The following is a 16372-nucleotide window of genomic DNA, read 5'->3' on the forward strand; positions in this document are numbered from 1 at the left end:
ACTGTCTCCCTTGCATTTGCCCCACCAAGGTGCAACACCTCACATTTATCTGGGTTAAACTCCATCTGCCATTTACCTGCCCATGTCTGCAATTGATCTATATCGCATTGTATTCTTTGCTAGTCTTCTACACTACCCACAACTGCACCAATCTTGGTATCATCCACAAACTTATTTACCTATCCCCCTACATTTTCATCCAGGTCATTTATATACAGTGCAAACAATAGAGGTCCCAGCACCGATCCCTGTAGAACACCACCAATTGTAGTCCTCTATCTTGAAAAAGTCCCTTTGACCACAACCTTCTGTCTGCTCTGGATCCGAACAGCTAATTTACCATAGACCCCATACATCTGGATTAGCCTCCAATGAGGGACTTTGTCAAATGCCTTACTAAAATCCATGTAGACAACATTCACTGTCCTACCCTCATTAATCTCTCCAGTCACCTTGTCAAAAAACTCTATCAAGTTGGTAAGACACGAAGTGCCTCGCTAAAGCCATGCTGGCTCTCCCTAATTAGACCAGGGGTTTCCAAGTGCTTGTATCTTCCATCCCTAAGAATTTTTTCCGGCAATTTCCCTATAACTGACATAAGATGCATTGGTCTATAGTTCCAAGGATTTTCCCTTGTTCTCCTCTTAAATAAAGGTACAACATTAGTCACTCACAAGTCCTCTGGGACCTCACCTGTGGCTAGAGTGGACAAAAAAATACCAGTCAAGGCCCTAGCAATCTCATCTCTTGTCTTCTTCCATAACCATCAGGCCCTGGAGACTTATCCACCTTAATACACATTAGGAGGCCCAACTCCTTGACACTTAAATGCCCCAGCGTATTTATACACTCAGCACTGATCTCCTGGTCCTCCATATCCTTATTAAGTACCTCACTCACACTCCCTGCATTCAAACAAATGTCCCCCCCCTCAGCCTTTAACCTTTAGTGGTCCCACCCTCTCCCTAATTATCCTGTTGCTCTTGATGTATGTATAGAATGCCTTGGGATTTTCCTTGATCCTACTTGACAAGGACTTTTCATGCCCCCCCCCGGCTTTTTTAATTCCCCTCTTTAGTCCATTTCTGCCTTCTTTACACTCTTCATGCGCTTTGTTTGATCCAAACTTCTGAAGCTTTGCATACTTTTCCTTTTTCTTCTTGACTAAATTTATCACCCCTCAGGACATCAAAGTTCTCTTACCTTCCATCCTCTTCCTTCCTTCTAACAGAAACATACCTTTCCTCAAATCTGTGCAATAGATCTTCAAACATCCTCCACATGTCTGATGTGGACTTGCCAGAAAAAAAAGCTGTTCTCATTAACTCTTCTTAGTTCCTGCCTAATGCCCAACTCCAATTTAAAACTCTCTCCAAAGGATCATAGAAACATAGAAAATAGGTGCAGGAGTAGGCCATTCGGCCCTTCGAGCCTGCACCACCATTCAGTATGATCATGGCTGATCATCCAACTCAGAACCCTGTACCTGCCTTCCCTCCATACCCCCTGATCCCTTTAGCTATAAGGGCCATATCTAACTCCCTCTTAAATATAGCCAATGAACTGGCCTCAACTGTTTCCTGTGGCAGAGAACTCCACAGATTCACCACTCTCTGTGTGAAGAAGTTTTTCTTAATCTCGGTACTAAAAGGCTTCCCCTTTATCCTCAAACTCTGAACCCTCATTCTGGACTTCCCCAACATCGGGAACAATCTTCTTGCATCTCGCCTGTCCAACTCCTTTAGGATTTTATACGTTTCAATAAGATCCCCCCTCAATCTTCTAAATTCCAACGAGTATAAGCCTAGTCAATCCAATCTTTCCTCATATGAAAGTCCTGCCATCCCAGGAATCAACCTGGTGAACCTTCTTTGTACTCCCTCTATGGCAAGGATGTCTTTCCTCAGATTAGGGGACCAAAACTGCACACAATACTCCAGGTGTGGTCTCACCAAGGCCTTGTACAACTGCAGTAGTACCTCCCTGCTCCTGTACTCGAATCCTCTTGCTATAAATGCCAGCATACCATTCGCCTTTTTCACCGCCTGCTGTACCTGCATGCCCACTTTCAATGACTGGTGTATAATGACACCCAGGTCTCGTTGCACCTCCCCTTTTCCTAATCGGCCACCATTCAGATAATAATCTGTTTTCCTGTTTTTGCCACCAAAGTGAATAACCTCACATTTATTCACATTAAATTGCATCTGCCATGAATTTGCCCACTCACCTAACCTATCCAAGTCACCCTGCATACTCTTAGCATCCTCCTCACAGCTAACATTGCCGGCCAGTTTCATGTCATGCGCAAACTTGGAGATGCTGCATTTAATTCCCTCGTCTAAGTCATTAATATATATTGTAAACAACTGGGGTCCCAGCACTGCGCCTTGCGGTACCCCACTAGTCACTGCCTGCCATTCTGAAAAGGTCCCGTTTATTCCCACTCTTTGTTTCCTGTCTGCCAACCAATTCTCTATCCACATCAATACCTTACCCCCAATACCGTGTGCTTTAAATTTGCACATTAATCTCCTGTGTGGGACCTTGTCAAAAGCCTTTTGAAAATCCAAATATACCACATCCACTGGTTCTCCCCTATCCACTCTACTAGTTACATCCTCAAAAAATTCTATGAGATTCGTCAGACATGATTTTCCTTTCACAAATCCATGCTGACTTTGTCCGATGATTTCACCGCTTTCCAAATGTGCTGTTATCACATCTTTGATAACTGACTCTAGCATTTTCCCCACCACCGATGTTAGGCTAACTGGTCTGTAATTCCCCGGTTTCTCTCTCCCTCCTTTTTTAAAAAGTGGGGTTACATTAGCCACCTTCCAATCCTCAGGAACTAGTCCAGAATCTAAAGAGTCTTGAAAAACTATCACTAAAAATCATACCTATCCTTATCTATAGCTATCCTGGAAGTTGAGGAGTTGTGGTCACTGTTCTCTAATTGCTCACTCACTGAAAGATCAGTCACCTGGCCAGGTTCATTTTCCAACACCAGGCCCAGTACAGCCTGTCCTCTTGTTGGATCATCCACATGTTGACTTAAGAACTTCTGGGATATACTTAACAAATTCTTCCCCATCAAAACCCCTTGCACTAAGAAGGTCCCAGTTTATTTTAGAGAAGTTGAAATCAGCATATTATTTTTACACATTTCCTTAATTTGTTTAGAAACATAGAAACATAGAAAACCTACAACACAATACAGGCCCTTCGGCCCACAAAACTATGCTGAACATGTCCTTACCTTTGAAATTACCTAGGGTTACCCAGATCCCTCTATTTTTCTGAGCTCCATGTACCTGTCCAAGAGTCTCTTAAAAGACCCTATCGTATCCACCTCCACCACTGTCGCCGGCAGCCCATTCCACACACCCACCACTCTCTGCCTAAAAAAACTTACCCCTGACATCTCCTCTGTACCTACTTTCAAGCACCTTAAAACTGTGTCCTCTCGTGTTAGCCATTTCAGTCCTGGTAAAAAGCTTCTGACTATCCACACGATCAATGCCTCTCATCACCTTATACACCTCGAACAGGTCACTTCTCATCCTCCCTCAATCCAAGGAAAAAAGGCCAAGTTCACTCAACCTACCCTCATAAGGCATGCTCCCCAATTCGGGCAACATCCCTGTAAGTCTCATCTGCATCCTTTCTATGGTTTCCACACACTTCCTATAGTGAGGTGACCAGAAGTGAGCACAGTACTCCAAGCGGGGTCTGACCAGGGTCCTATATAGCTGCAACATTACCTCTCAGCTCTTAAACTCAGTCCCACGATTGATGAAAGCCATCAATCTTAACCACAGAGTCAACCTGCGCAGCAACTTTGAGTGTCCTATTGACTTGGAACACAAGTTCCCTCTGATCCTCCACACTGACAAGAGTCTTGCCATTATATTCTGTCATCATATTTGACCTACCAAAATGAACCACCTCACACTTATCTGGGTTGAACTCCATCTGCCACTTCTCAGCCCAATTTTGCATTCTATCAATGTCTTGCTGTAAGCTCTGACAGCCCTTCACACTATCCACAACACCTCCAACCTTTGTGTCATCAGCAAATTTACTAACCCATCCCTTCACTTCCTCATCCAGGTTATTTATAAAAATCATGAAGAGTAGGGGTCCCACTGAGGCACACCACTGGTCACTGACCTCCATGCAGAATATGACCCATCTACAAATAATCTTTGCCCTCTGTGGACAAGCCAGTTCTGGATCCACAAAGCAATGTCCCCTTGGATCCCATGCCTGCTTACTTTCTCAATAAGCTTTGCATGGGGTACCTTGTCAAATGCCTTGCTGAAATCCATATGCACTACATCTACTGCTCTACCTTCATCAACCTTAGTCACATCCTCAAAAAATTCAATCAGGCTTGTAAGGCAAAGCCTCTGACAAAGCCATGCTGACTATTCCTAATCATATTATGCCTCTCCAAATGTTCATAATTCCTGCCTCTCAGAATCTTCTCCATCAACTTACTGAAGTAAGACTCATTGGTCTATAATTTACAGGGCTATCTCTACTCCCTTTCTTGAATAATGGAACAACATCCGCAACCCTCCAATCTTCCGGAACTTCTCCCGTCCTCATTGATGATGCAAAGATCATTGCCAGAGGCACAGCAATCTCTTCCCTCGCTTCCCACAGTAGCCTGGGATACATCCCATCCGGTCCCGGTGACTTATCGAACTTGATGTTTTCCAAAAGCTTCAGCACATCCTCTTCCTAAAATCTACATGCTCAAGCTTCTCAGTCCGCTGCAAGTCATCCCTACAATCACCAAGATCCTTTTCCTTAGTGAATATTGAAGCAAAGTACTGATTAAGTACCTCTGCTATCTCCTCTGGTTTCATACACACTTTTCCACTGTCACACTTGATTGGTCCTATTCTCTCACGTCTTATCCTCTTGCACTTCACATACTGTGCTTGTAAAATGCCTTAGGGTTTTCCTTAATCCTGACTACTAAGGCCTTCTCATGGTCCCTTCTGGCTCTCCTAATTTCTTTCTTAAGCTCCTTCCTGCTAACCTTATAATCTTCTAGATCTCTATCATTACCTAGTTTTTTGAACCTTTCGTAAGCTCTACTTTTCTTCTTGACTAGATTTACAACAACCTTTGTACACCACGGTTCCTGTACCCTACCATCCTTTCCCTGTCTCACTGGAACGTACCTATGCAGAACTCTATGCAAATATCCCCTGAACATTTGCCACATTTCTTCCGTATATTTCCCTGAGAACATCTGTTCCCAATTTATGCTTCCAAGTTCCTGCCTAATAGCCTCATATTTCCCCTTACTCCAATTAAATGCTTTCCTAACTTGTCTGTTCCTATCCCTCTCCAATGCTATGGTAAAGGAGATAGAATTGTGATCACTATCTCCAAAATGCTCTCCCACTGAGAGACCTGACACCTGACGAGGTTCATTTCCCAATACCAGATCACGTACAGCCTCTCACATATTGTGTCAAGAATCCTTCTTGAACACACCTAACAAACTCCACCCCATCTAAACCCCTTGCTCTAGGAACATGCCAATGGATATTTGAGACATTAAAATCTCCCACCACAACAACCCTGTTATTATTAGAATCTGTCTCCCTGTCTGCTTCTTAATGTCCCTGTTACTATTGGGTGGTCTATAAAACACCCCCAGTAGAGTTATTGACCCCTTCCTTTTCCTAACTTCCAGCCACAAAGACTCCATAGATAATCCCTCCATATCTTCCTCCTTTCCTGCAGCCATGACACTATCTCTGATCAACAGTGCCACGCCCCCACCTCTTTTGCCTCCCTCCCTGTCCTTTCTGAAACATCTAAAGCCTGGCCCTTGAAGTATCCATTCCTGCCCCTGAGCCATCCATGTCTCAACATGCCACAACATCATAGCTCCAAGTGCTGATCCACGTTCTAAGCTCATCCGCTTTGTTCATAATACTCCTTGTATTAAAATAGACACATCTCAAACCATCAGTCTGAGCACATCCCTTCTCTATCACCTGCCTATCCTTCCTCTCGCACTGTCTCCATTTGTGAGCCAACTGCCTCTTCCTCCGTCTCTTCAGTTTGGTTCCCACCCCCTGGCAATCCGAGTTTAAACTCTCCCCAATAACCTTAGCAAACCTCCCTGCCAGGATATTGGTCCCTCTGGGATTCAAGTGCAACCCATCCTTTTTGTACAGGTCACTCCTGCCCCAAAAGAGGTCCCAATGATCCAGAAATCTGAATCCCTGCCCCCGCTCCAATCCCTCAGCCACGCATTTATCCTCCACCTCACTCTTTTCCTAAACTCACTGTCACGCAGCACAGGCAGTAATCCCAGGATGATTACCTTTGTGGTCCTGCTTCTCATCTTCCTTCCTAATTCCCTGTAGTCTGCTTTCAGGATCTCCTCCCTCTTCCTGCCTATGTCGTTGGTACCAATATATACCACGACCTCTGGCTGTTCTCCTTCCCACTTCAGGATATCATGGACGCGATCAGAAACATCCCGGACCCTGGCACCCGGGAAGCAAACCACCATCCGTGCTTCTTTCCTGCAACCACAAAATCGCCTGTCTGACCCCCTAACTATAGAATCCCCTATCACTGCTGCCATCCTCTTCCTTTCCCTACCCTTCTGAGCCACAGGGCCAGACTCTGTGCCAGAGGCGCGGCCACTGTTTCTTCCCCCAGGTCCCCCAGGAGTACTTATTGTCAAGGGATACAGCCACAGGGGTGCTCTCTAGCCTCTGACTCCTGCCCTTCCCTCTCCTGACCTACTTATCTGTCACCCCAGGCCCCTGTGTGACTACCTGCTTATAGCTCCTCTCTATCACCTCCTCACTCTCCCTGACCAGACTAAGGTCATCGAGCTGCATCTGCAGTTCCCTAACCCGGTCCCTAAGGAGCTGCAACTTGACGCACCTGGTGCAGATGTGGCCGTCCAGAAGGCTGGGAGTCTCCTGGACTTCCCACATCTGACACCGAGCACAGAACACCAGCCTCACACACATACTTCTTGTCTGTATTTTACACAGGCAACCTACCTTGCCTCGACCCGTTATCGCCGAATCTCCATTGAGACAAAGTCTTCCTACTCTGTCTCCTTCTACTCTGTCGCCTGCTCCTCCTCACATGCGCTCTATAAAGCTGTCTCCTTTTAAACTCTTCTCACTGTTCTTACTGGCTGACGTCCATGCGTTTGTGCAGTCATGCCCCGATTAAACTGCTGAAGAAATAACATATCTGCTTCCCAATGTCCCACTGGCTATTGGGGGGTCTGTAGTACAAATCCATCAGTGCGATTGCACCCTTCCTATTCTTAAATTCTACCCAAATGTGCTCAGTGACTGACTCCCCCCATTATGTCTCCACTGAGTGCAGCTATAAAATTGTCATTGATTTGTAGTGCAAATCCACCCCCTCCCCTTTTTACCTCCTCTTTAATCTTTTCTAAAACTTCAAAAACCTGGTACATTAGTCACCTATTCCTGCCCCTCTCTCAACAAAGTTTCTGTAATGGCTACAACACCATAGTTCAATGTACTAATCCATGCTCAAAGTTCATCACCCTTACTCATAATGCTCCTAGCATTAAAATATACACATTTCAAACTATTTGACCCATCGTACCTGTTATTTCAATTTTTCCTTTCAATATTTTCCTTAACATCTACCTTCCGGTCTGATCCTTCCCTTATTAACTTGGTGCTCCAGTTCACAGCCCCCTGCAAAACTTTTTTAAACTCTCCTGAGTAGCATGAGCAAAGCTCCTGGCCAGGATATTGGTTCTCTTCCAGCTTAGGTGCAACCTGTCCCTCTTGTACAGGTCACCCCTTCTCCAGAAAAAGTTCAATGATCCAAGAACTTGGAACCCGGTTCCCTGATTCTCCTCAGCCACTCATTCATCCGTGCTATCACCCCATTCCTACCTGCACTAGCCTGTGGCACTGGGAGTAATCCGGAGATTACTACCTTGGAGACCCTTCTCCTCAGCCTCTTTCCTAATTCTATATACACACTGTATAGGACCTCTTCCCCTTTTCTGCCTATGTCATTGGTGCCAATATGCACTACGACCTCTGGCTGTTCACCAACACCCCCCGTCCCCCGAGAATATCCTGCAGCTGCTCCGATACATTCCGGACCCTAGCACCAGGGAGACAACATACCATCCTGATGTCTCTTTTGCAGCCACAGAATCTCCTGTCGGTCCCCCTAACTATTGAGTCCCCTGTAACTACTGCACTACCATGTCCCTTTCCTGTTGTGTCTCCGAGCTGGCCACAGTGCCCCCAGCCTGGCCGCCTCTGCCATGCTCTGATAGGTCATTTAGATTAGATCAGATTAGATTAGATTATGAGGACACACAGTCCTCTTTTATTGTCATTTAGTAATGCATGCATTAGGAAATGATACAATATTCCTCCAGTGTGATATCACAAAACACAGGATAGACCAAGACTGAAAAACTAACTAAACCACATAATTATAACATATAGTTACAACAGTGCAACAATACCATAACTTGATGAAGAACAGTCCATGGCACAGTAAAAAGGTTCAAAGTCTCTCGAAAGTCCCACATCTCACGCAGACAGGAGAAGGAAGAAAACTCTCCCTGCCATGCCCGACCACAGTCCGACTCTGAGTCGTCCGAAAACTTCAAGCTCTGATCAGCCCTCCGACACCGAGTACTGAGCACCATCTCTATCCAAACGCTTCGACCTCAGCCTCGGTCGCCAACAGCAGGCAAAGCCGGGGATTTTGGTGCCCACCCTCCGGAGATTCTCGATCGCACAGTGACAACAGCAGCGAACCAGGAATTTCAGTAATTTCTCCAGAAGTTCCTCTGCTTCTCACGTCTGTCTCCATCAAATTAGAATTGTCCACCACCCCTATTTAACAGATACGATATCATTTCACCGGAGAGCTGCGCGCGCTGCCATCTTCCATACTTGTTGCTGAGGGGAGTGGCCACAGGGGAACTCTGCTCTATGAAACTGGCCATGCATTTCCTCGTGCTAACTCCTGTTACTGAGCCTGATATTTTTTTACCATTAGTCACACCAATGATTCACTTATTGCACAATGCCCTTTCCGCTTGTACTCATGTAAACTGGAGCAGAAAGCTCCACATTATGAATGATGTTATATGGTTTCACAAGAACTAGGAGCACATTATGTTAATTTGTTACATTTGTCATAAAGAGATGCTCTGCTTACACAGATGCCTGAATTTTCAGAAGTATCTACCGGCTGCTCAAGTACCTTCAGGAAGCCTAAAGGTTTCACTATAACTTCAGTGAATTGCAGCAAAGTACCTATCCCCTCAGTTCTTTGGAGAGACACATCTTGAAGGGACTTCACAAATGATCAATGTATTTACGGGTGCAGATTTTTCCAATCGGTCTCTATTGAGTTACATGGCATTCTGTGAGGAGACCTACAGCCAAGCGTGTATGGCTAGACAGCTTTTCCCATGGACATCGCTGTCAACTTCCTCATCACAATTCTAAATAATGGCTCCAGATCATTTCCATGTCTCCCAAGTTGCAGTCCACTCTCCAGGGAGAACACCCAGGCACTGAATTAATGGATACCTTTATGTTATCCATTTTGATTTTAATGCAAGATCATTTTAATGTGTGGCACCACCTGAAGGGATGGATCCTGGGGCAATGACTTCTCCCAATTTCCCAAGCTCTTCACGCCAGTGTGCTGTCTAACTACAGAAGCTAGAAAGGATAGACTGGCACTGGAGAGGGTTCAGAGAAGATTCACAAGAATGATTCCAGGAATGAAAAGGTTACCATATGAGGAATGTCTGGCAGCTCTTGGGCTATATTCCCTGGAGTTCAGGAGAATGAGGGGGGGGGGGAATCTCATAGAAACATTCCAAATGTTAAAAGGCCTGAACAGATTAGATATGGAAAAGTTATTTCCCATGCCAGAGGATTCTAGGACAAGAGGGCACGACTTCTGGATTGAAGGATGTCCTTTTAGAACTGAGATGTGGAGAAATTACTTTAGTCAGAGGGTGATTAATCTGTGGAATTTGTTGCCACAAGCGGCTGTGGAGGCCAAGTCAATTATCATCAGGAACTGATTTCCATAAGGATATCAGCTGTTTCTTCATTCACTGAGATCTTATCTGAATATTCTAGTATCCTGGCTGTGGAGGCCAATTATCATCAGGAACTTATTTCCATAAGGATATCAGCTGTTTCTTCATTCACTGAGATTTTATCTGACTATTCTAGTATCTTGGCTGTGGAGGCCAAGTCAATTGAGCTGCGCTGCCCTGCAGCCTCCCAATTTAACCCCAGCCTAAACGCGGGACAATTTACAATGACCAATTAACCTACCAACTGGTACATCTTTCGATGCTCGTATCATGTGGTTTTGATAGCCTGGTATGTGAATGAAGTAATGACACAAGATGCTGGAGGACGGCAGTGAGCCAGGCAGCATCTATGGAGGAAAATGGGCAGTTGACATTTCAGGCTGAGAGCCTTCATCTGGACTCAGTGTGAATGAACTCGCCTCCCAGTTGTAAGCAGCTGGATATATGGACCTCAACGTGATGGGTGTGAGCCTTGTCCTGTCTCTGAGTAGGACTTTTTGCCAAGCACGATGTATCCCTTTGCTTCAATATACAGTATTTTTTATTTGCATTTGGACGAGCTTTGACGGAAACCCAGCAGAGGTCGGGATGAACTGGGTTGCTTGTCCGTCAGCTGGAGGAGGTTGGAGGTCAGAAGCAGCGCCACCTGGCGGCGCCTGCATTGTTTATTTGAGATTAAATATGGCGTCCGTGACAACAGGGAGGTCAAGTAGACCGACAAGCCCCACTCCTCGTGACGTATATGATTGACAGTACGTCTGCCTTATAGGAGAAGGACGATCTCCCGAAGAGAAGGGGAGCGGAACGGGGCCACCAATCAAACGCCAAGGGTTAGGCCTTCCGGCGTGGTTGTGTTTAATGGACTGTGATATGGGTGAGTGTTGAGGATGCGGGCGAGTCAGCGGCGTCCGGAATTTACCGGGTAAGCGAGCGGTTGCTTCTGAGCATGTCAAGGGCCCAGATAGTTCTCGCTGCGCAGATGTGAGCGGCTGGTGTTGACAGACGCCACCTGATGAGAAACCGCCACCGGTGTGTGGTCTTGCGGGCCACCGGGGCAGCGAGAGCCAGTGGCGGCAGTGGGAAGGACGGTGAGGCGACGGTCCGCATGGCTTGACTGACAATGGTCCGGCCAATCCACTCAATACTCAGGGGTGACGCGCGTGTTGTGGTGGCCAATGGGGTTGTCCGGGACGGGGCTCCTGGTTTGATTGAGGTGAGCAGATTGGGGTTGGTCTGGAGCCAGAAGCCAGTGGGGGCACACCACTGGTGGCAGGTGTATTGCCCACATCTCGGACACGTCCTGAGTTCCTTCATCAGTATGTGGTCCATCTCTTCTTAACACTTACTCTGTAAGCTCCCGACAGAAATGTCCGTGTCTTTAAAGCAAGAGCCTGACACTTGCGTTTACCTCACACCTACTCTCTGCCCAGGAACCCCAATAGGAATTGAAATTGGATGGCCTATCGGTTAGTCTCCAGAACCTCGGTCAAATAGATTAAAAATTATTAATAGGAACAAAAAGAAGAGTTGCTGATAATTGTTTCTTGAATATTTCAGTAGTCAGTCAGCATTGGCGTTTCCAGGCAAATTTATAAAGGGTATCAGTAGTCCCAAGACAACGAGACATTTCAATCTTGTGCTGTCCTTTTATGTATGAAAACGTGCATTACAAGGAGCATTTTTCATTAAAAAAAAGTCTTATTAAAACGAACTTTATTGTAGATGTACTTCTGACAAGGAGAAAAACTAAACTTTTACTCTTTCTTACCTTTTGTCATCCTAGCTTGGACTATGCCAAGTAAATTAGTCAATCTATATATTATGCTTAATTTTAAATTAATTATGCAGTGTGAAATAATTCCCTTAGTGATGCATACGTGCTAATGTAAATATAAATTTCATTAGTTCTCCAGGAACTATCCAAGATATTAACCAAAGTGAAAATCTGAAAACTTAATTTGCAGTGACTTTTGGTGTGATTGTCATCCAATCTGCTGGCTGTTTTGATAGCTGCAAAAAAAAATTTAATGTATGATTACATATATAAGTGATCTAGTTGAGAATGTGGGGGTTTAATTACTAAGTTTGATACATAAGCTGTTGGGATAGTGGCAGTGAAGAAACTTGTCTGAGATCACAACAGGCTATGGATCTAGTACAAAAGTGAGTAAGGAAATGGTAGATGGAAGTGGTGCATCTGGGGGTAGTTAATCGAGGCAGGGTATGCACAATGAGTGTCAGGGTCCTGAGGAGTGTAGTTGAATTGATAGACCTTGGGGCTACAAGTATATGGTTCTCTGAAACTGACCACACAGGTAGACAGGGTTGTGAGGAATGTGGTGTGCTTGCCTTCGTTAGCTGGGGTATTGGGTATAAGAGTTGGGACCTCATAATGTTGTACAAAATGTTGGTTAAAACTTCGCTTGGGGTATTGTGTGCATTTCTGGATGCCAAGCAAAAGGAAGGATATAATTAAAATAGTTGTCTGGGGTGAAGGGCTTGTGTTAGAAAAACAGCTTGGATAGGCTGGGTCTATATTCCTTGGAATAAAGACTGAAAGGTGAACTGATAGAGATAAATAAAATTTTGAAATGCAGATGAATGGTAGATAACGAATGTCTTTTTCCTCCATGTTAGTGGTGTCTGCAACAAAGTGTAAGAAAGAAGTTTGAAGGGGATCAGTTAAATAAATCTTTCACTGAGTGTAGTTGGTACCTGCCAGAGGAGATGGTGATTGTAGGGGCAGTAACATTTACTTGAATGAGCAAGGCTTAGAGCTGTATGGAATTAAGTTAGGTTGTTATACATAAGAATCATGGTCAACATAGACAAATACTGACTCTCAGTTGCTAATATTGCAATTGATATTTTCTGTCTAGATGGGCAAGTATCATTGAGGTTATTTTGCTGGTAGATTAACTTTAAAACTGCCAAAAAGAGGTGTGGTATAAAGCTTATTCAAAGAGTTGGTTGATAAAAGAAAACAATTTGAAGAGGGAGAGATGGTGGAATGAACTTCAGAATAGATTTTCAGTTGTATGGAACCTTTGAACTTTAAGCTGCTGTATAATCAAGATTTTATTTTGTAATGTCACTCTTATGACAAGGTAATGGAGGAACAGTTAAACATACCTATCTACATTATCACCTGTTGGCTGAGGTTCTTTGTATGCTGGGAAAACGCCCCAGCTCTTTTTCAATTTGTGCCAGTGCTCTGTCAGCCAGCGTGAGGAAAAGCAGTTTAACGTGGTGGATATTATACTGAACTTTTGACACCTTTGCCTCTTATTCTAAAAGATTAGCCTCCATGCTTTGTGCAAACCTCTGATTCTGAATTGTAACATTTTCACATGTTGAATATATCAAAATAAATTCATTGACTGGTTTGGATATTTTGGGGGTCAGCATTAGAAGGAAACAACCTGGCCTCATTATCTGCTGCTTTGCAAAGTGACTTTAATAAACTGAACCAAAAAGTATTAAGATATTGTTTTTTTTTAGTCTGTGATTAGTTTCAGTTAAATTTTAGGAACTTTGCACTGGCATGAAGCAAACTTCAGTTGGGAATTAAAGACATTTTTGCATTGGCTTGATCTGTAGTTCAGATTCTGAACGAACAGGCAGTGGGACAGCAACAGAACCTTAGGCAGCAGAGTGATGAAGACCTACCCTGAGTGACTGACAGCGGGCAAAGCTGGGGGCTGAGACTTCATATGCTGTTTTAAACAAATAGGTGTAACTAAATTTGTGAATTTTAGTTCTATTTTGATCACCGTGCGCTACTAATATTAATTAGAATGTCTGGCAATAGACATTGTGGTCTAGTTTTTTTAATGTTTAAAATGTGGTCTTTTTAAAAACTCTTCTGATTAGATTCAAATTTTATGGCATTCACTGAACATGTACACCACATGACTAAAACAAAGATGGGCAACACTGATCTCTTGGCGTGGAATATAACTGCATACCACCAGGCTCAAGGACAGCTTCTATCCCACTTTATAAAATATTTTAAAATGGATCTTGATTGGTATTGGTTTATTATTGTCACGTGATGGACTCTTGATTTAACAACCAATAAGGTGTCATAGCCTTGCACATTATTGTCAGCCTATTCTGTACTTTCACAGTAACTGCAACATTTTATTCTGCATTGTTATTCTGTTATTGTTTTCCCTTGTATTACAATTGTGATGTGATGAAATCAGTATGGATGACAATCAAAACTTTTTTTACTTCAGTACATGTGACAGTAATAAACCAATTGATAAGAACAACAAGACAAGGGGACTTAATTCTGTTGGGGGGAAAATTGAAGATTTACTTGATTCAACACAAATCTCCTATCAATTTTCTTCCTTCCAAGAAACAATTTAGCTGAGTATTCATTTGCTTGTTGTGAGATCGTCCTTTGTGTCCTTTGGATATTGAGTCTCTATAATGACAATAATAACTTAGTTTTACTTATAATGTAGGTTCTCATTAGAATGAAGATGGCAAGAGATTATATTTAACTTGTCTGTGTATATTTTGATTTCCAAAGCAAAGCTTGTATGCTGAATGACTTTCTGAAATCTGTAAAATTGCTAATTTAGCAGCATTGTAATTTGTGTGAGCATAATTGCTTTTGAAACTAGATTCAGTTACATTTATTATTTTAGTTTGTATTCACTATCTAGAAGCTCCTTTATTTGCCCAAGTATTTTGAAAACCATCAAAGTCACTTTATTAAGTTGACAGATAATTATTGCTTTGCATTATAAATTACATAAATTTTGAGACATGCGCTCAAGTGAAGTTCGCAAATAAAAGTTGACTAAAACATTGCATGAATTTGACAGACATGTTGAATATTAGAGCATGGAACACTGCAGCACAGGAACAGTCCTTGCAGCGCAGTGTAGTCCAAAGCCCTCCTAAACTAATCCCTCTGCCCGCACACTACTTTTAAACCGGAACCATGGAATAGGAGTGTTGTAACAATCTCTCAAAGCCTTAAGTAGAGGACTCGTAGTTTGATTATTTGAATAAACTGCTGAAGAAATGAAAGAGATTGTTACATCTGGTGTAGCAATTAATTGTTAATAACATGTTGGAAATAGAATATAGCTTGTTAGAAATAGTTTGGACTGGTGTTGCTTTTGATTTAATACAATTCTAAATCAGGTTGAAATACTGCTGAATAATTTTTCCATGCAAATAATAAAAAAAATACATGCTAACATGTGAACCCACTAAAGTTTTTTTTCAAGATTGCGCTTGAATAACTTCAATAGGATGTTATTTATATTGGGGTATTAGATTAAATATGTTAATGGAGAGTTTTTAATCTTCAAATCAGTAACCATTTCACCAGCCCGACTTCCCCATAAATGTTTATCTCTGAATTATTTTCTCTTCATTTGATCTTTCAACTGCAGGAAACTTGCAAGTTGGTGTTTGTTTTGTAGTCTGCAATTATAATTGTTTTGTTTTAAATTAAACTCCTAATCTCAAAAATGTGACTTCATTATCATCAGGAACTGATTTCCATAAGGATATCAGCTGTTTCTTCATTCACTGAGATCTTATCTGACTATTCCAGTATCTTTTCCTCTTGTAGCAGTTGAGATTTTTGTTAACAATCTCAGATCCAAAACTCTCAATTTCTATTTGTTGGTGAGAATTTTAAATTTAACACTTTCCAAGCTGAAATATTTTATAAAATCAACTAAAGGAAGCTGAAGGGGGAAGAAAACAGACTGTTTCTCTGAACTTAACAGTAAATTACTATCATTATCTTAGAAATTGATATTGCTGAATTTAAATTGAGAATTGCAGCAGTTCACAGAATTAATCACTGCATTTTAATGGTTGTGAGCTTCTATTATTTGTGTTTTTAAACAAATCCTTTTAAGATGACCAAGATTATCTGTTGTTTGGTGGTGGGCTTTTGGCACCTTCTGTCCTCCACTTCAGTGATTTCTGTTACTCACTACCCTCAAATCCAATGCACTAACTCCACTAATTTGAAAGATAACCTTTCTGCTTGTACATTTCAGTTGTGAAACTCCATTGAGCCTCTTTAGCTATGTTAAGTCAGAGAAGCTAAACAATCTCTGCGTTTCCACTTAAACTGTAAATTCTCTTCCTTAGGTTGACATTGTTTTAGAAACAATGCTCTTTTTGCCTTGCCAGGGTTTCCAGATGAAAGGTGTATTGCTTTCTTATAAACTTCAAATTATTGGCATGTAT

General features: G+C 42.8%; 1 protein-coding gene across 3 annotated transcripts in view; it reads left to right on the forward strand.

Annotated features, from left to right (window-relative positions):
• Positions 1 to 10934: 10934 nt before the first annotated feature.
• The window catches only part of aktip (akt interacting protein), a 29446-nt gene continuing 24008 nt past the window's right edge, over positions 10935 to 16372 (forward strand). The window contains exon 1 of one of the 3 annotated variants that reach the window (XM_072279576.1): positions 10935 to 11012. The gene's annotated coding sequence lies outside the window, so the exon portion shown is untranslated. Of the gene's footprint in view, positions 11061 to 16372 lie in introns of all 3 variants that reach the window. The other 2 variants (XM_072279574.1, XM_072279575.1) reach the window with 2 other exon arrangements.

Source organism: Mobula birostris, chromosome 15 (genome assembly GCF_030028105.1).
Source record: "Mobula birostris isolate sMobBir1 chromosome 15, sMobBir1.hap1, whole genome shotgun sequence".
In the NCBI taxonomy this organism is placed as follows: Eukaryota; Metazoa; Chordata; class Chondrichthyes; order Myliobatiformes; family Myliobatidae; genus Mobula; species Mobula birostris.